Source organism: Protopterus annectens, chromosome 8.part0 (genome assembly GCF_019279795.1).
Source record: "Protopterus annectens isolate FY-2018-M chromosome 8.part0, PAN1.0, whole genome shotgun sequence".
NCBI lineage: Eukaryota > Metazoa > Chordata > Ceratodontiformes > Protopteridae > Protopterus > Protopterus annectens.
The window spans coordinates 648,602,038-648,623,453 of record NC_056741.1 but is presented as its reverse complement, the minus strand read 5'-3'; the positions used below and the strand labels follow the sequence as shown (position 1 = coordinate 648,623,453).

Sequence of the window (21,416 nt, the reverse complement as noted above, 5' to 3'; positions counted from 1 at the left end):
GTGTAGTTGACATGCAAGTGAGAATATACTGGATGCATATGAGAAGGTGCGATACAGTTCAGACTACTGCTGAATGCTGACTGCAAATATAAAGTCCTTCATTTACTATGGTGAAGAATTTCTATAAACCAATGTGCCCAACATGTATTACTCACTCTGATACATGACAATGCCAGTGGTGAGGATTATTCTTTGGGAACTTCAATGTATTCTTGTTGTGGTACCTTATTTGTAGGGTATATTTGGTATATCTGCATCAAAGCACTGCCACACTAGATGTATATTATTTGAAAAATGTAACTACTCACAGTAAGAGCAGGCTGGTTCTTCAAGAATGCATAACTACATGGATTTAAATTTTAATGGCTAATGTACTTACTAGACTTTGAATATGCTTGCTAATTATGTCAGGATAACTTGAGTACAGTCTTAAGATAAGGCAGATACAAACATTATTATTAATAATATATGTATAATCATGATATTTCTAACAGTGTCTCAGAGCTAACTACTAAGATCCCCCATCCCTGAAGGGGCAGGCTTGATTAAAAGTCTTTAGTGGATAAACAGATAAAAAGGAAAATAATCCAGTGTGCTGCACAATGTAACACATGCCAGAAGTAATATTTATTTTTATCCTGTAAAAACAAGCATGCTGAGTTTGTGTGTGTGGAAAATGCAATCAGCACAAATCAGATGACATTAGTCTAGTTTCCTGGAGCTGTTGGAGGTGGTGTTGCACAGCATGGAAGTGTCAGGATGTGGTGGTGATGATCTTCAAACAGTGGGTTGTCTATGGTATCAGATAAAATATGGCATGACTTTTAAGCAAACAAAAGCTTTTTAGCACTAATGTATTGCTTATCAAATATATCTTGCTTTTAACTGTTAGTCACTAACTTATTACAGGATAGTCCCTCACAATGCCACCATCTTTCTATAAATCCAAGAACTTAAGGCCATGATATATTCCCAAGTTATTTATCCCGTTACCATTAATGCTTCTGAGAGTTTCATAGTACCAGCTCTGATATTTTTCCATTGGAATTTGCCTACAGAATGGAAGAACATGACTGCAGCTTCTGTAGCTTTGTAGGTATTTTTCTTTTACTACTCTGTTCCTTTACATTTTGATAGCCTGCTTTTAAATCTACTGGCTCATGTATTCCCCTAGCCTTTAACACCAGTGCATTTCCGTTCTATTCTCCTTTTGTAGTTTTCTCTCATTTCTAATCTGCCTCTCTTTCCCCTGCATTGTGCTTCATTTCCAAAAAATGAAGTTTTCTTTGATACCTTGCTTCTGCTACTTCATTTACCATTATTCACTTTTTAGTTTCTCCTTCTCTCATTTTATTCCATGTATGTATTCACCCTACATAATCTCCTCAGTTTAGCAGTCATTTTATATAATTCCTCCTCCATTCATTCCCAGCATATTTTCCAAGTACCCTTTCAGCCTTTTCAGATATTTTTTTCATACCTTATGAATATCAACTCCACACCCTGTGTGCAATTGCCATTTTCTCCATACATTTTCTTTTCGGATCCCCTGGTATGTTCTATTATCATCTTATTTAAATTAATCACATATTACAGCACCTTTTTAAATATCTTTGTAGATGCAAGCAAGGCAAAGCAAAATGACCAGCCTTGTAAAAGACATTATTTAAACATATTTTATTTTGCCTTTTATGCTTTCATTTCTTGTTTGTTTTAATTAAAATGTGTTCCTTTTTTCTCTCCCCTGAATAGAAAAGCAATATTGTCACTTAAAATCAAGAGGGCATGTGGCCCTATGTAAAGAAGAAACATAAAAGCAAGTTCTTTGGAACCATGCAAATTCAATTTCTTTTTTAATAAAACATAACTTATCTTTCATAAACTCTTGGAAATAAAGATGTTAAGGGTCTTAGACATATTTCACCAGGGACCCTTTACATTATATGTATGATGTTAAGCCATGTGTAAAAAAAATAAATAAAAAAGGATGGTTTGTGGCAATAAACCTTGAGAACAGTTTCTGTGAGGGACTGCTGTGACCCCACCACTTGCAGCTGCATGACCAATAAATAGCAAAGTTGGGTATCTCTGCTAGATGCACTAAGACACCTTTATTTTCTATAGTTCTGATGTGACTAAAATGATTTTTTGTCCTCTATTAGACATTATCCCCTCCCAGTGTCGATTAGATAAAATACAGACACATGCATGTAAGAGATACAAGAGTGGAGCTGTAGTCTATTTATTTATTTATTGATGTTTAATTACTGGGAAAGTCCAACTGGGTAGGAGTCCATTTTCAGCAAAGGCCTGGGGAGAAAGACTCTAAAGTATTGCAAAACATTTTAAGAATAATACATTTATAGTCTTTAAAAATAATACAAGCATCAAATACAGTTTAAATAATTATAACAGATTAGACATAATCTTAAAAAATTGGTTAAAAGTAGATCCAAGTTATGACAATAATTTAATAGAGAAATTTTAGCCAGTTTATACAGAAATTCAAGGTAAGTTAGTATAATACAAACAGATATTGCAATACAAAGAGAAAAAAAAGCAGGCTTATGGTATATTTAGAGAGAAAGCCAGGGGAGAGAAAGTGATGGAAGTAGGGTAATGAGATAAGAAGGGAGAATAAAGAGATATAAGGTATGAAAATGTATTTGTCTACATTTAGGAATATAGTTCATCCTGATGTTGAGCAAGACTAGAACCAGCTTTTGACTAGGAAGTCTTTCAGAATGGTTTTGAAAGATGGGAGGAAGGGTATTGACCTGATGGAAAGATATACAGTAAGGAGTTACAGACCTTAATAACATGGTACTAGCACAGACAATGCTCAGCAGATTTGATAGGTTTGTGGATAGACAGGAGCTTTTGGTCATTGGATCATAATGATCAACTAGGAACATAGTTGTATAGAATGTTATTTAGTACCAAACAAGCAGATAGATTCTGGATAATTTTATAGGTAGTAAGAAGCTGAGTATATGTTAGTTGATGGGGTAGTTCTAACCAACTTAGGCATTTTAGTGCTATACATTGGTGGGTTCTGAAAGGGGTATTTGCTGTAAATTTATTAACTTTGTTAGGTTTTGACTTTTGTGATGTCTGCTGAAGGTTAATAAAGATGGAACCACCATCAAGAAGTGTGGGAGGAGATAAGTAGAGACAAGTGAGGCTTTATTTTATTTATTTATTTTATTTTATTTTACATTTGTTTACTTGGAAAGTCCAGCTGGGCATGTGCCCATTTTCAGTGGAGGGCCGGGGAGAAAAGCACCAAGTAATACAATGGCAAATACACAAATCAACAATTCAGACAAGTATTTGTTGGCATATACATAGGCATATACACAAATCAGCAATTCAGACAAGTATTCAATGTGAATCAACAATTCAGACAAGTATTAAATATGAATTATATCAACAAGACTTTATGTTGTGATTACAGTAGTAATGAAGCTGCACAAGTTGCATTTGCAATACATACTTACATACAGAGAATTTGTTAATTTTTGTTGTCATGGATGTACAATATTTAATGGTAGTTTAGAGAAAGACCATATTTAGTTATACAGAGGGTATAGAAAGTAAGTTAGTGTTTAGGGTGAGGTTTATCCTGGAGGAATGCAGGGGCAGAGCCAGGAGTTCGCTAGGTGATTTTTCAGGAATGATTTTAATTGTTTTGATGAGAAAATGGAGGCAAGAGTAGCCGGTAGGGTGTTCCATAGTTTGGAAATGTAGTTGGAGAAAAGGCCTTCTCCAGCTGAGGTTTTTTCTCTAGTAACTTGTAGTAAGCATTTATTGTTGGAGTGGAGGGATCGAGGAGCAAAGTATGGCTGAATTAGATGCCTGAGGGGTGGAGTTTTGTTTGGGTGGTGTAGAATTTGGTGGGCTAGGCTTAACTGGTTAAAGTATAGGAGTTTAAGACAACCAAGCTGTTTGAGAGATTGGCAGTGATGTGACCTTTATGGTGATTTAGTGGCAAATTTGGCTATTTTATTATAGCAGACTTCTAATTTGTTAAGGTCTGATTTACATAGGTTGATAAGGATAGGGAATACATATCGAAGTGTAGATAGCAGGTGGGTTCTGGCCATGGTGATTCTTATAGTAGTTGTTGGGCATTTCTGTACAGGAGGCCAAGCTTCTTGTGGAATTTTTTGATGGTTTGGTCAATATGGAGGTCAAATTTTAGATTGTTGTAAATTACTATTACAAACAGGTTGGTATGGGTAGTTGGGGTTATAATGGTGTTATTTTTAGAGTAAATGTTGAAGATTGGGGGGATGCAGTCTTAGTGGGACAGAAGATTAGGAGGTTGGTTTTATTGGAATTTAGTATCAGGTGGGAGTTTGTTAGCCAGTTTTTCACTGATAGGAAGGCGTCTTGGGTAAGGGTTTGGAGAATTGTAAGGGATGGGGCTGCACAGATCAGGGTTGAGTCATCAGCATATTGAATTATGCTAGCATGGGGGTAGCAGAGTGTAGCTGGTTGGTAAAGAGTGGGAATAGTTGCATTTAGTTGCATTGGTGAGAGAGTTTTTTGCTCTATAAAACATCTCTAGTTTTTGATGAGTTTTTCTTATGCAATTTTGTATATGCTGGTCAAATTTAAGATTATCATCCACTATTCTCTGTAATAAGTTGTTATGAGAAGCGACTTCAGTGGTTATATTATCAAGTGAGAGGACTTTAAATTTTGTCTTTTTCATGGGAGTGGGAGTTGGGTAAAAAGTAGTAGTTGTTTTTATTTTTAGGATTGAGCCTGAGTTGTGAATTGCAAAGCCATGTTTCAGTTGTTGATAAAGCTTTCTGAGTAATTTTAGGAGGTGTGCCACATTGTCAGATGCAAGTGAGTGCGAAGTCATTTGTGTACTATATTAGGGAGAAAATCCAAATAAAGAGCTAGTAGAGTGTGACGAGCTGTAAAACAATTTGTTATGAAAAGCACACAGACAGACTGGTTTCGGCTTAACAAAATTTATCAGCTTTCTTCAGTGTTATCTTAAATCATAAAGCACTGTGCTTAAATACCTGATGACTAGCCATGTCATTAGTTAATTGTTTATAAGTATTAATTCAACCCAGGTAAAAATAAAGCAACTAATTTGATGATCCACTTTTTTTCTTTAGTGACCAAAAGACTATGCCAACCTCCTTTATTTGTCCTATTTCATAGTAATTAACCAATGACATGGCTTATTAGTATAGCTATCAGGTTTTTAAGCACAGTGTTTTATGGTTTAAGATAACACTGAGGAAGGCTGATAAATTTTGTTAAGCCAAAACTGGTCTGTCTGTGTGCTTTTCATAATAAATTGTTTTACAGGTCGTTACAGTCTGCTGGCTCTTTATTTGGATTTTTGACTTTGGGTTGAGCCATGCAGTTGCCTTACGTGCAGGATTTTCTTTGGTTTCACTATATTAGGGAGGCCTGTTATGTGGATGTGTAGAGTGTGTTGGTGAGAATGTTAAAAAGGAGGGGACCAAGGATAGACCTTGTGGTACAGTGGTGGTGGTGACTGGGAGGTATGGGTGGAGTGCCATTTTACTGACTGATACCTACTGGATAGGCAGCTTTTGAATCATAGAAGGGTGGGCTAAGAGAAACCTGTTGAGGACATTTGAAGTAAAAGTTTGTTGTGACAAAGGCTTTAGAATGCTCTAGAAAGAAGGATGAGACTGGTTTGTAGATATCACTAGCTTTATCAACAGTCTCTATGTAGGTTAGAAATGCAGTGTTAGTACTATGGGAAGGATGGAAGCCATTTTGTGTGGGAGACAAGAGTTCCTCCTACAGGAGATAGTTTATGGATACATTTTTCAAGTATTTTGGAAGCGGGGTACTATTGCTATAATTCTAAAGTTAGTAACATCTGTTGAATTCCCTCCTTTGTGCAGAGGGATAATGTACAACTTTTTCCAGAGATGGACCTTGAGGCAGGGTAGGCAATAGTTTCAGCTGCTGCTGCTTCTTCTTTTGGCTTTTCCTGTTAGGGGTCACTACAGAGGAACAATGGTCCGCATAGTGACTGGCAGTGGAGTTTTATGGTGTCAAGTTGCCAGCCCGGCACCCAATCTTCTTCTTAAGGCACACACATGCACACGCTCACACCTAGGGCCAATTTAGAGTGTCCAATCTACCTGCTATTTTAAGGTATTAACTTGGAAGTTATCAACTGTAGTGGAGCATGGTTTGAGTATATTTAAGAGTAGTTTTATACAGTATGTGGATACAGGTTTGAAGGTGAAAGTGTTATAGTGATATGTGGTTGCTGGGCAGGGTTATGATTAGATGCTGGGAAATCATTGGTTGGAAAATGCTATATTATCTGTGAAATAAGAGATGAATTATGTTTCAATTTCTAGTGATGAGTAATTGGGGAAGGGGTTAGGGTTAAATTTATGGTTGGGATGCATTGGTAATGGCTGTCCAGAATTTTTTAGGGTTGTGTTTTCTATTATTCTGAAAGTTATTAAAGTATATTTTTGTCTTCATTAATTTTCTTTGTAGTACAGTCAGTTGAGAAGCATTCTGAAGTTTTCAAGATACTGTGGTGTTTTATATTTTTGCTGTTCTTTAAATGCTTCTTCTCTATCCTGCATTAGCATTCTACTCTTTTTGGATAGCCAAATTGCATTATTTGTGTTTAATCTCTTCCTTCTAGGAGATGCAAGGTAGTTTAGGATATTCAGGAAAGTTCTATTAAATTCATTTACAGCATCGTCTAAGGAGAGGATTTTAGGAAGTTCTAGTTGATAGACAATAGGTTATTAATGAACATTTCTGGGTTAAACTTGAAAGGTAGCATTTTATTTTAGATGTGTGAGATGTCAGGCTGTATAGATTGGGAGATGATTACTGAGACAGTCAGACATTGCATCTGAGGTGGTGTATTTGCTAAGGTCCAATATTAGGATACAGTCTAATAGGGAATTTGATTTATTGCTATAATGTGTGGGGCAATTAACTAGTTGTTTGAAACCAAATAAGCTCATGCTAGATGTAAGGAAGTTAGAGTTCATGCCCAAACAACTGACATTCACATCACCTTGTAGCACAATATGCAATGTAGGATATATTCCAGTATAGCTGCATTGTTACCAGAAGGGATGAAAAAAACATGAAACATATTGTTTATAGTTATTTAATTTCAGGAAAGATATAAGAAAATCTGCTGAATTGAATTTTGGTATTGGTTTGTGGTGAGGGGAAATGTGGTAGTTTCTGGGAAATATTAAAGCAATACCACCACCTTTCCTCTTTATACAGACATTACAGATGACATTATAGCGAGGTTTAAGCCACATTTCAGTTACAGAGAGAATATCAGGCTTATATTGGTTAATTCAGGCATGTAGTTCAGCATTATTATTTCCTATGCTTTTTAACATTTATGACAGCAAAAGTTAGATTACTGGAGTTGGAGGTTGACCATAGCAGGGTTAGAGTAGTGTTTGGAAGAGAATTGTCTTGATGTTCATTGTTATAGGTGGGGCCAGGTTATAGGGTGAATGTCTCCTCCTAGAAAGGACTTTAGTATACTGGGGGATTATTAATGCTTGTTTTGGAGAGTATTTTACCACCTAATTTTGTTTTGGTTTGAGTTGAAATGGAGATAATCAGTCTATTTATTTAGAGTAAAGGTGAGGGGCATCATTAAATAGGTTTAGTGTGATGTGTGGAGAATGTAGGGAGGAAGTACAAATTAGTGGTTGGGACAGAGTTGGAGATATGTTGAGAGCTATTATGGAGTCATGGTAGGATGAAAGATGGCCTATTTGGGAGAGAAGACTAAATGATAAGCTGAGGAGTAGCATGATTAAGTAAATTGATTTGTATATTATAGTTGGCAAGTAGTGGGGAAGTAAGGATCAAAAAGGAAAAAGAAGTTGCAGGGTAGAAGGATACTTAGTGGTGGAGTCTGATCGCTGATAGAGAGTAGGTAGGAAAGAAGTATTTTCTGTGAAGGAAGACAGTTGCTCTGCTTATGAAGACTGATGATCCCACCACTGCCACCAAATATGTGACATCCCCAAGCTGGGCCAGTAACCAAGGAGCCCGAATCCTCACCACTGACACTGGAGAGGGATGTGTACTTAGAATACAAATGGATACACTTAGTATTTCCAGATGCAGACCTCTCTGCATCAAGCACAATTTCCCTTAAGAGCACACAGGGAACACACTCAGCCCAGTGTCTGGATTTCTGTATATCTGTCTCCCTCCAGGTCCCCAATAAGACTGTCTGTTGGAACAGCTGTAGGGTTAGGTCCTCAGCAGATTATCCAAGCCATGTCCTTCAGCACCCTCTCTGTAAACCCAGTGCTTTGTGTCCCTGCCCTAAGTAGCTTGTGCATACACACTGAGAGATTTGATTTCACACACACATGCACACATGGCTGGCCCAGATTTACCTGCTGTGATCCCTTCTGCACAGAGTGTAAGGTAGTTATCACTGGCATCAGACACTCCAAAATGAACTACTCTAAGGCTGTTAACATAGGGTGTCCTATTATATTGTGTAATATTAGTACTAATACAAATGTTAGTAGGTTGACCAAGATGGCTAAGCCTTCTGGAGTGACCCAAACAGTGTCACCAAATAAATATAAGTACTCTCAAAGGTAAAATACTTTCTACAAGGACCAACCACAATACACATTTTAAATATGTTTAATAATAAGTAATAAAATAGCATGAAAATAATGAATATAATGACAGTAAACCACAGAGTTCAAATCCCAGGAAATATTGAAAAGAACATTGATGGACAGACTGAGACAAATAAAGAAAAGCAATATCTAAACTAAGCTTCACTATATTCCTGACTGAATCGAGGAGAGTTACTATTCCCTAATGACTCATTTGATAGAGCAAGGCACAATGAAATATGTGAGCAGTCTTTCTAGTCAGGATCACCAAAACAGAATACCCCATCCTCAGAGATTACTCCCTGTAAATATAATAACCAAGATGGCTTGCAGAATGATCTCATCTGGTCACCTGATTAACTTCTCACTCTATTCCCCTTTGAAGCTAAGACAGGAATTTAGCATAGATGGCTACAATACACTTTTAAATATTTATGCCAGTACCTGGGGCTTCCCTTCTTTTTACTGAGCTAATGAACAAAGGCTTCTTCCAGACCCACCATCTCTGGCCCTATTCAGCACTGTGGAGTACCTTTTTAATGGTTTAACAGCTCATTTACATTTCCCTTATTTTTCTTAAGATAAACTAGCTGGTTAACCTTTGCTGTCCCAGTGTCCTGTATTAAAGCATATACATTTAATTCAGTTGCAGTAATGTATGTGCATTTCTTTTCATTCCAGCAAGGTGCACTGTTGATACATTTTAACACAAGCAAACCTCACAAATACATTTTCAATACAAACATCTGTACAAATCAGTCTGTTATACAAATGACATATACTTATCCACAAAACTTCAGCTAGTTGTGTTGGCACAAGTCATATATCCACAGCCCTACTTCTGGCATGGCTGGCAGTACCTTCTATCATCGCACTACTATCTTTTCTGGAATGCAAGGAATAGGGGGCTTAAATGGCTGCAAACTGAGAATGTTGTTGAATATGAGTAAATGAGGGTTTATTTGGGAAAGTTGATGATACAATGCAGAATAGATAGGTACTGTTAGGGAGGATGTGACTGTTTTTATAGAGCAAATATATATATGGTGGGAGAAAGGCAGTTGTAAATGGTACTAACAGATTAAATTGAAGTTGGGAATTAGGTAAAAATAAACTGGAGTGTGTATATGATAGTTATAAGGTTGTTTGAGAGGGTTATAGAATAGGAGTTACAAGTATAATGTGTGTGTAGATAGTATTACAGTAATAAGAGGCCTTGGGTGAGAATTGGGGTAAGGTAGCAGGCTTCCACCCTCAGGTCAAAATATAACAGTGAGGTTATAGGGAATAATCATTTTATAGGCAATAGAAAGCAGTTATCAGAGAAGTATCAATTAAAACAGATTTTCTTTCATTTCCTAAATACAGAAACCTATTAGCTAGAAGTTACTGGCATATACAGTATAATCTACTGGTCAAGAGAAAGGACAGTAGCCAATTTAGTATGTGGACCTTAAAGTGCAAGGACAACACGGGCAGGCTGAGTATGAAAAAGAAATTTCCAGGACAGGCAGGCATGTATCTGACTAGATGAGGATAATACACCATAATATTCTTTAAGGTAAATTTGCTTATATTGTGCAAAGACACAATTCTCAGTGAAAATATTTGGGAGGTGGCCCTTATGGCAGACCTTCAGCAGTATCTAGGTTGAAGTAATGACCTTGGACTATTATACAAAGACAAAATGCTCAGTGAAAATGTTTGGGAGTCTAGGAGGAAATTGTAATGAACTGTAGCTAAAATATGCTGTAGTCAGGAGTAGACGTCTGATAGCAAGCTTTTAAAAATCACAGGTCATCAGTGTTTAATGTTAACCTAGTGCTAATCACAGAGATAAAATGAATTAGGGACAGTGAAGACGCTTCTCATTATTGTGAAGTCACACATATTATAGCTGGAGGCCATGAGACATTAAACTGAGGCCCCATCTCCTTAAGTAGGAGGTTGCTCAGGTGGTTTCACAAGATCCCATGGCACCTAAACAAAAGAGTAGGGGTCCTTTCTTTATATACTTTATATATGTATATATATAGACACACACACACACACACACACACACACACACACACACACACACACACACACACACACACACACACATATATTTATACAATCCTCTTAATTCATTCTCAGATTTTATACATCAAAGCTTGCCTTCTCTATATTTTTGTATTGACATCTACTCCTTTCTCCATAGCCGTACTCTGATTTTCTTTAGTATTAGTAACAATACCCATTTTCCATTGAACACAATTTCCTTATTTTTTCATTCCATTTCACCCATGTTACATAAATACTTTCTCATCTAAATCTGCCTTTATAGTCTTGTCTATGTTTTCATAATATCCATATTCAATCATGTTCATTTTTATATCTTCATAATTTTTATAATTACAAAAAAATATTGTCTGTACATAATATATTTCACAGTTTTAACTCTCTCACAAAAACATGTTATATTGTTTCTTCTTCTCCACTGTACATACAAAGCATTATTGTCTTAATGGTTAATTTCTTTATACCCAACCTCTACAAAAAATCCTAACATTCAGCATTATATCTACACCACTTATTTGTTTCTTTAATTACTTTAATCTTTTTCTCTGAGACATTTTATCATGGATTAATACAGTAATATATCTTCATAATATTATTATACCACACTTTTCTGTCTGTTTCTATTTCATCAATTTTTATTTTCTAAATTCTTATCTTTTGTTGATAATTCTCTATTTCTTCATTTAAATATTTTTATTGTTTTATTTCTTATGTTTCCCCAAACTCCTTATACTTCAATACATTTATCACTAATTGATCATTTTGTTTTTATTTAACCATGTCGTTACCTTATACAAATTTAGTGAAGCAGCATAAACTATTGGATTTGCCATACCTAATCCTCCTCCTTCCTTGTTCATGTATAACACACCCCCTCTTAACTGGATTATTTATTTCATCTATGATTTCTGTCACTATAATTATGCCATACCCATCATTTTTCCATTATGTACTGCATCTTATTTTCAGATCTATTTGTATTAGTTTATAAGTATGTTATGTTATTTAGAACTACTGGTCTCCATTTTTTTGTATCTTCTTTCTCCCTTTTCTATATAAATTTTAATATCTGACTACACAATTCCTTACATTTTAATCACGTATTTACCAGTTCATTAAATACACATATTAAATAGTTTAAATGCCACATTTCTAGATTTTTATAAATTTGAAACCCAATACCATCTGGGCCTGATGCTGAATCTACATTTTACAGTTTATTTTTTTCCAATTCTTAAACTGTAATCTCTTTTCCAAGTTCTTTTTTTTTCTTCAGAAAAATTTTTACTACCCATTTTTTATATCATATTTCTTTTTTTTACTAAACATCTCTTCCACATAATTTAAACTTTTCATAATTTCATTTCTGTCATTATACTACTATTCTTTAATATCTTAAGATAAATCTCTTATTTTCTTCCTTGTAGTAAATGCTTTTGTTTATATAATAATTCTTTAATTTTCTCATAGTTTTTCTCATAAATCTCTTTTTTGTCATAATAATCTCTATTGCTGTTTTCCAGATTATTCATTGTATCTTTATATATTTTATCATATTCCTGCTTTTCTTTATTTTTCCAGGATAAATAATCTTTTTATTTTCCTTTGAAAGTAATCCACCATTCTGTCTGATTGACATAAAACACTTTCATAGTAATATGGTCCGTCCATAATTGATTAATATTTTTCTTCATTTTCCATTCCATTCCTTTTCATTTATTCTTTTTATACCTTTTTCTATCTTTATATACACTGTATTATGGTATATTTCCAATCATATTGCCAAATGATCTGAGAAACCTCTTACAGTGTTTTTTTATTATACATATTCCACTGATATAAAAAAATATATATTTTAGTTTTTATAGTACCTGTCTTGAAAGTCCATATTTCTTTTGTTCCATATAGTTAACTTCCTACGTTATTACTTCCATCATCATTTTAATACCCTTTACACTTTTCTTTGTTTCCTCCTTAAGACACAGTTAAAATCTCCTGTAATTATGTCCATGTTTACAAACACATAATCCAATATTTTATGAAATAAGTTCTTCCTTTCTTAACTAGCTACATATGCATATATAACAATGATTATGTACACTTTTTCTTGCCATATTATGCCTATAATAGTTGTTTTTCCCATTCTGACTAATATAATATCCCAGATTTTACCACTCTTCTACATAAAGTTGCTGCTCCTAAACACTGTTCATTCCCTATGTTCCATATTATTTCCCCATCCCATAATTTTTTGTTTATAGTCTTTTGTCCTGCATCAAAATCATTGCCTTCCAAAATAATTATATCAACATCACATTTAATACATCATTCTAAAATGGCTGCCCTTATAGTAATATTTTCCATACTATTAACATTCATAGAAATAACTTTTAAATTATTCCTTTCTCTAATTCTCAGTTTATTAGATATCATCCTATACTAGTATCCTTTTTACTTTTTCTTTACATTAATACATTAACTCTTCTACCAAGATAATTATTTCTTCCTATTGCCATTTTCCAGGTTTTTATCACTAACTTCTGATTCAGTCCCTAATTCTTCTCCTTCATTATCTTTTTCAGTATCTCCCTTTTGCGATGTTTTTATCTATTTTTATCTCATCTTGAATCCTTTCATTCCATTTCTCTTTAATTTGATCTGTATTACTTAGAACATCCTCTTTTTCTTTGAAATCAATCCATAAATGTCCCCTTTTTTACATTTATAACATTGAAATTCACATTTTTTGCATCATGTCCTATTTTACCGCATATATAACATATCTTCTTATCTCAGCAGTTAAATGCCCCTCATTTCCACAAAAATAACATGTTTTTGGTTGTCTCCAATATTTCACAACAGCCCTATTACCATCCATATTAATAATACTTGGAATATGTACAATTTTACCTTTAACCATTTTCAAAATAATATTACAATCCCATGCTTAGTCCATAAACCAGTACTGCCATAGACTTTACATACATTTTTTAAATATTGTTTTAAAGTGTCTCTTTCCATTTCCATTCTAAATTGTATATGAATTTTCTTTTTAGTATTTCAGAAAGATGCTTTTACAATATATTCATTGCAAGGGTTATCAGTCTGTTTTTTTTGTTCCATATTCACACAGAAATTTCTCAATAGCTTGTATAGTCTCAAAAAATCTCAAAGGCAAACTTATATTGTTCCATATCGCATAAGTGTTTAACTCCTTATACATTTTACTGTGTTCGTACTCCATATCTTATTTTTGTACCATCTTCTTTCTCTTTCTCTTTATCCATTTTTGTGTCTTGATTAGCTGCCACTGTCTCTGCTTATGTCTACTTTTTCCCCACTGCTTCCTTCCGGCATGTCTTTTTCAACTCCTTCATTTATTTTCTCCATAATATCTCCCATGAAGTCACATGCTCTGGTTCACTTTGATTTATGAAGTCCTGTACTAAATCGTCCCACAACCTTCCTGACTGGAGGGTTGTAACTACACATTCTTCCACTATTGTCTCCTGGTTTTGTACAAATAACTTTCTGAAACATCTCTGAATCCTCCTTCTATATGCTACACACACAATTCAAGATGACATTTGCCTTCTCTCCTTTCTGCTGTTGCTTCTCATGCACCGTGCTCCCAGCAACCACCACACTAGGAATGGGATGTGCCCATGTACCAAACAACAAACACAAGTACCGACTGTATGAGTAGGACCAAATTCCCTAGTAGCATAAATACCACCTTGGTTCTCCCCTGAAAAGAATCTGCACACCTAGATCAACCCGGTCAACAAAAGATAAATAAATAAATAGTAATTGTAATTCTGACAATGTTGGTCTCAGGCCAAGATCCTGTATTTGTAAATGTGCATACACAGTACTCAGACACATAAAGCATTATGGGTGTTCAAGTCAAATTACTTACCTGAGGCATGCATATTTCTGCATGTATGCTACCCCTTGCTTTTACTAGGAACTAAATCAATTACTTATCTTAGTTGCACATGTTCCAGCATGGATTTTATCATTTGCTATTGTAAGAGACCAAAGGAGGGAATTTACTAAGCCTGATGATATGAAGATATTTTCATGAAGATGTGTCCTACAACAGAACCATACAAATTCCATAATACAAACTGTCCTGGTAAATGTATGCAGATTTTTATTAAATAAATGCCTACTGCTTCACATTTAAGGATAGTTGTGTACTGTCATAGGTTGCATGAAAGTGAATAACAAAAGCCAAACCGGCATGCAGACTTGGCTTCTGTTCATGTATAGTCATCTACAAAGCTAAGTTCCCTCCACACCTAAATATCGGTAACCTTTTGGTTAGAGGAATACATACATGCTATTTCTGGCATCAACAGAGCATTTCTTTGAGAAACTACATGTGGTGAAACAATACAGGTATTCATCACTTGGCATGGATGGCAGATAATATGCTGAACATGCTGGTAGTGTTTATCATATATTAAAGTAACAACCAGAAGAAGCAGGATAACATTGATAGCTCAGACTATGCTTTAGGAATCAGAAATTTATGAGCAGTGACTGGTGAGATGATGGCATAACAGTAATGAGGAAAGCAAAGCTAGTGACATCACTGGCCAGGAAGTGGGGAAAGCCAGTGTTTTTTAAGGCTTTGAGAAGATGTTTAAATATATTTTTGGACATATTTTAACCCAGGTAACAAATGCAGCTGCATGTACTTGGACCATGTTCTTTTCTCCCCTGCATCAGCTGACTGAATAAATATTCATCATCAGATATACTCATTCGACAACATCAAGACTGAAGTTGTCTTAACTCATTACACCTGAGTGACATCTCCAGGTGGTTCTGCTGTTACATCCTACTAATGCCTCTAGGTGTCAAGTATTGCTTTTGTTCATATTTGCATTAATAATTCCAACAGTGCTACATACAAGATATTACAAGATTTAATCTTAAAGCTTACCAATGTCAAACATAACTGTATTAATGTTTGACCTCTGTCTACTGCAGATAAAAAGGTAATGAATATTATTTGTATGTGACTTACTTGTACTGCAGTCATTTTCATATTTCTGTGAATATCTCAACAATCAAGTGACACAGGCAGACCTGCTTAGCCTCAAATGAAAGATCATAGCTGTATGAAGAAACTGCTGCTGGCTTGAATGGCTACTGAGATACTGAAAGTTGTTTATATAACATTACATAATTTATATTTACTGTGGTTATTGTGACTTATAAAATCCAGTTTAAGACCTAGAATGGAATGAGTGCAGCCATTGTAAAGGTTACTTTCAGCTTAACAGTTTGCCATTTGCAGTTTCCTAGTAATACTTATGGTTCTAGAGGTATAAACATTTATTTGACATGTTAGGCAATAACTTAATTCTTAAAAGACTCAGGCCACGCCCAGTAGGAGTTAAGATTAGAAACTCAACAGAGCTCCATTGGAGGGAATGACACCAATGTTATGGATATCCTTTTTGATCAAAACTTAAAAAATGTATTCCATATAAAAATAATAATTCTAAAGTTAACCTAAAGCTCACTCCATCTTGCAGGACTCCATATAGTTTATGACAAGCTGTTTAGGCGTGTAACAGTTTGCACATTTCTCTTCCTAGGTTTCATATGTACCCCATGTATTCTAACAAACTTGCAGTCCTCTCAACATTTTCTTTAAATAAAAGCTTTAATGGAATATATAGACTTGCAGCTGGATATGTTTAATTCTTATTCCTTCTGTCAGAAATTACTTCAATAACTTGAGTTCTTACAATATTTAAATATGATGTTACTACAGAATGCACACTTGCTGTTATCCAGACAATTGTTATATAACAAGGAATCTAGCTGAGTCCTGTATACTTTCTAGAAACCTATAGTCAAAAAATATCATTCAAAGCCAATGCTTCCCCTTTGTTATATTATTATGATATCCCATACTGTCAGTCATTGTCTCCACATTTTAGAATAACCTATGATTTGTAATTTATTAACTTTCTCTAAAATTTAATTTTAGAAGTACTTAAGAGGCATCTGTAACCGTAGATTAAATGTCCCAATGTTATGTATTCTTCTCCTTCCCATTCTTCTAATTTTTTCTGCTCTGCAAACATTATTTTACAGTAATTAATACCTCAACAATTCTAAACAATATAATGAACCTATACCAATTGATAAACCTGCACCCTTCTGCATTCTTAATACAATTTAGTGCTTACAAATTACAGTAATGTTTTGATTTCTCTATTTTTTTTCATTTTAGATCCTTAATATTTATGTAACATAAACGTTATATACATTTTAATATATACTTAACAAGTATGCATTATATCATAAATGAAGAACAGTCTTAATATTTGAGAGAAAATTGAATAATATATTAAAGCCTCACCCATTCTTTACTTGTTACAACATTCATTGCTTTACAATAAATTCTTTCTAAATAGTCAAATCAAATCCAATAGTCCTTTCATTTCAATTTTCACTATATGTCACAGTGTATGCACCATTATAAACTCATGTTTTACCTTTTATACATTTCCCCTTCAATCACGTTGTCCTGTTAAGCCATGGTAAACACATTTTACATTTCTATTGCATGACTACTGGATCCAAAATAATGAAAAAAATCACAATTTATATAAAATTTTCTTTAATCACCAACCGTTCTAGCGCCTCGGTACAAACACCTTTACAGAACATAACATCTTAGAAAAAAAGCACTCCTTAAATACAAAAACCCATTCTCAATTAAATATTAATTGAACTATTAAAAAATTAAAACATCATCCTCTTAAAGTAAACATCTGCAATTCACTATATTATTAAGCCCCATAGGAGCCAATGTGTTATATTTCAGTATATTAATTGATTCCTTATACAAAAGTTTATTTTTCAACAACAAATCATTGTCATATTTTACATTGATTTGTTCTAAAACTGCACCTTGTAACAATAACTGATTGCTTGCATGTATTTCTTTAAAATGTGCAGATATAACTTTTTCTTCTTTTCTTTTCTATTCTTAATATCCCTTATGTGTTCTAAAAATCGAACTCAAAACATTATTTTTGTTTCCCCAATATAATACAAATTGCATGGACATCTAAGTACATAAATTACACCTTTACTGTTGCAAGAAAACATCTTTATATATGTATTTAACTTCATTAATACCTCCAAAATATGTAAGAATCTGTGCACACACTGAACATTTTCCACATGGATGAGTCCCAGGACTCCAGTTCAGTTGTCTAATATCCATAGATGGTAATACAAATTTTCCATGTACCAACATATCTTGAAAACTTCTGCCCCTTGTATAAGAAAACATTAGGGTTTTAGGTAATAGTTTTGATAATAATTTATCCCTTAAATTATCAAAAATGTATCAATAATTAGTCTAGCTTTGCAAGATTATGGTGCATTTGAGTGAAATACCTTTGAAATACAATACTATAGACATTATATTTATTCAAAAAATAGACGACTGAGCTGTGCACAGTTAGCAATGTGTCCATAATTGCTGGGTGTGGGGAATGTCTTTTGGATGCCAATAAACCTGCAGTCTTAATGTTAAAGAGCCATTAATCTGGATTTATATGACTAGTGTGGATTTGTCTGAAGCAATTTAGACCGTTTAATCAGTTCTTTTTTTTTTTAAATGAACATCAGGGATCTGAGAAGAAGTTACACAGTCAACAAAGTAACTGTAATTAATGGCCATGGAAGTTTCCTGTACATAAAAGTGACCTAACCCTGCTGTTATTTTATAACAGTTAAACATTTACTGAATTGTCGTGACAGATGCATCATTACACAATGAATTGTGTTTGCTATGATCTGTGCAAAATTATCACTACCATGACTTATACATGTGTACACATATAGTGGGTGTTTGATTTGCTTCCCTTTCCATCACAGTCAGTCATCAGCTCTGTACACAATAAGTGGCTGTCAACTGTCATGGCAGGTGGTCTGTGAATACACCTGACCACAGTGAGACAGAGAGCCATTTCACAGAGCTCAGTTATGCGGCTGAGTACTTGGCGGTTGTTCCTTCTTTCTAGAGTGTAAAGCTTCTTCCTGTCTCTTTTTGCATTTTATCGAAATGCTTTGGTTTCCACAGCAACCTGCTGTGGGTGAACTGTCACTCTCCATTTTGCCTGTAAGCAAGCCTGCAGAGAGAGAGAGTGTGTGTGTGTGTGTGTGTGTGTGTGTGTGTGTGTGTGTGTGTGTGTGTGTGTGTGTGTGTGTGTGTATACATCTCTACACATTTTGGGTATAGTCCTGGCTTGTCAGAAGCAGCGTCAGTATGCGTCTAAAACCATATGTGTAAAAATAATAGCACATATTTTATATGTGGTCTCACACAGTACTGTGAGGTTTACACATAGTTACTATCAGACATATATACACTGCATGTCTCTCTGAGTCTTGTCAGGGATGTGCAGAGAAGATAGTGAAGACAGAGCTCCCCTACACAGCAGAAGAAAAAGAAAAAAACAACAGAGAGAAAATAATGACTTTTAAAAATAAAGCATACAGTACATCTAGACTCTCAAAACTTCTGGGACCCCCTAGTTCCATAGCAGTATAAGGGGAAGTTAACACATGTAGTGGGGTGGGCATCCTCAAATTCTGCCTCAGGCACCACCTAGTCTAGAACTGACTATACTCAGATGCCCCATAGAAGGTCACTATAATGTATGTCAGGGGATGGCTGTCTACAGTGCGCTTATTTCTTCAACTTTACTCACCATCAAACATCAGAGGTATGTACAGATGTTTGCTATAGGTTGCCTAGGGGCAGTGTACTGACCAGGAGTAACACGTTGCAAACTCTACTGTGATCATTACTTTTTCACTTTCCACTTAAACATCAAACATTTGCTATTTATTTCAGCTTGATAACTGGGTAAGTGGATTGGTTGGTAGACCTTTTTCAGCCGACACCTGGGCCCCATGGTACAAGACACAAACATAACATTATACATAGACTGAAGCATTAATATGGTAGCAAAGTCAAGGTAATACATTTCTTTTTTTTAATTATAAACACAAATGATATTATTTACAGTATGTGAAATTAATGTAGACATTCATCCAGTGGTCTATAAAAAATGACAATGCCAGTAGTAAAAATATGAAAGGTACTATTATAGAAAGTGTAAAAGTTGCCCCAGGTATGTCTTTAAACAACAATGTTGCTTCAGAAAGAGGCAATTTTTATTCTTAAATTTGGTACTTTGCTCCCAAAAGGGGTTAAAACGGAACTAAACTGGAAATGGCTGCTTTAATTGTCTAATTATAAAATTGTTTGATTGTTTTAATTACATTTTTTGTATAAATGGAAGCATTATGGGTATGTGCTTTTATACTCTATAAAAGGCCATTTGTTCGAGGTGCTAAAAAGAAGTGTAATTGCAATTAAATATTTTGGATCTACTGGCATTGTAGTTTTTTTATATTTTATATTTTTTTCTGAGATTCTGGTTTTTCATCCAGTGGTCATCTGTTAGAAGTATATATTTACAAGAATGATTAGACTACAGCGTAAACTGCAAGGACTAGCCATTATCATGAAAGTAAGAGCATTAATTAATATGTATACAGGTGACTAGCATTTTGGAGGTAGGGGCAAGCTGACCTGCATTACTATGACTGCGTGTTCCTTCACTCTCATCCCTATCTAAAATTTTAGGGCTACACAGAAGGTGGCTGAGTTTGACATCTAGACATACTGAGAGATTCTCAGGTCTGAGTCTCAGTATATAATCTGATGCCTTTTAGTAAGAGGTCCCTTACTGAAGCTGGGCCTGGTGGTCTCTTTAGACCAGACTAAGGCCTAGTAAACATTCTTGCAGTGATAAAGCTAGTTCTAGAAAATAGTGTTGGGGTTCTTATACTAGTTATTTTATTTTTACAGCAATTTCAGAGATGTGCTGTAGTGAAAACCAGCAGTTGATCATTGCTAGCAGCAGAATTCATTCTTCAAGTGGCCAGTAACTTTCTCTTGGGATTTCTGTGCTATCTGCTTAACTACTTAATTTATGGGGTATGGGGTAACATGAGTGGAATCTTTTATGAATATGTTCCAGGGACTTAAGAATAATAGGGGTGCTATGTTTAGTTAGGAATATGAATATCAAATGGTTTGGAGATCACTTTCTGGCCATCTTCTTAAATATTGTATGATATTGGCAATAATGACCCAACAAGATTTAACTAAAAGTAGGTAAATTTACCCACTACCTGGATCACTTCCAGCAATCTTGACATAACTACAACTACATAAACTCTGTCTGTTTTTGGTGATCATACCCCTTCCTTCTGTACACATAATGTTAACAGATCCAGAGTAGTACCTCTGTTAAGTTCCTGTAGGTGGATAGGTTCATGGACAATGAGTCTGAACTGACTTATACAAAATGAGTCTGAACTGACTTATACAAAAAAAATTATCTGCAGTACTTTGATTTGTGCCATTCATAAATGGACTAAGGTGATGCCAGGCCAGACATCTGATCACTATAGATGGTTTGGCACAAGACATTTCTATTTTTTCTGGACTAGTAAGCCATACTTTGAAACACTTGACTTTCTTTACCATATGTGTATTTATTTAGTTAGTTAATTTTTATGTATCAGATATATCTGTTTTGTGTATGTCAGAAGTGCTAAGAAATTAATTTA

At 34.7% G+C, this 21,416-nt stretch overlaps 1 protein-coding gene across 1 annotated transcript in view; it reads left to right on the top strand.

Moving 5' to 3' along the window:
- KCNN3 (potassium calcium-activated channel subfamily N member 3) overlaps window positions 1-21,416 on the top strand; it is a 2,562,115-nt gene that overhangs the window by 1,042,355 nt on the left and 1,498,344 nt on the right. The window lies entirely within an intron of this gene.